Here is an 860-nt window from a genome sequence, read left to right as displayed (position 1 = left end):
TATCAGATGTTTAATATAGATGAATCAGGAAATGCAGCAAATGTACGAAGTAATCAAAGATGTTATTATAAAGGTTTAAAATTAATGTGACAAAAAGTGAATGGAATATTTCTCTATTACAACAAAATAGGTCTGGCTACTGGCGACCTAAATATAAAAGAACAAATATGTTCTTAAGAAAGTAAAGATAGTATTACAGTTAAAGTGTTTGACATGAATATATGAATTGGTGTTGTATACGCAATAAGGCGAGCTCTATTTACCACTTCACTGTCTTAGTTAGCAAATTCACTAGGTAAGAGCATTACATGTACAAAGAACAGGCAAACGGAAGGTAAATTTCGAGATAGGTGTTGTGAGGCAAGGACTAAATATGGGGTAAAATATGTCGTGACGATTCATTACTTAATGGGCATTATGTTATTTTTCCGTTGACTACGGTCAATTAAAATACTCATGATACACTCTCAGCTTTTGCAAGCTTACTTATGACAATGCGCCGGGTAACTCTATTCAGCAAGCAAAGGTTCAGTACGTTTTACAAGGAAGAAAACAGCGTTAAAAATATGTAAGAAATGAGGAAACATATTGTCGATGCGCATGTCCCTTATAGCAGCATGGCTACGGACAGAGTCTCATTTTTGTTTACTATATTTCTTATCACTTTTGTCTGCATTACAATTTATTTTTTTCAAATTTACGCACCAGTGCAATATATTCCCTTCGTTAATAAGCTGCATAGTAAACATTAGAGAACTTTTTTACGAAACCCCACACCGGCCGGACACTTTTAAACACGTTTGTTATTATTAAAAGTGTACCAGCCGATGAGGGTTAACGTGCACATTTTATGTATCTGC

This window comes from Mizuhopecten yessoensis, unplaced genomic scaffold (genome assembly GCF_002113885.1).
Source record: "Mizuhopecten yessoensis strain PY_sf001 unplaced genomic scaffold, ASM211388v2 scaffold4135, whole genome shotgun sequence".
NCBI lineage: Eukaryota > Metazoa > Mollusca > Bivalvia > Pectinida > Pectinidae > Mizuhopecten > Mizuhopecten yessoensis.
Note: the sequence above shows the minus strand (reverse complement) of the source record.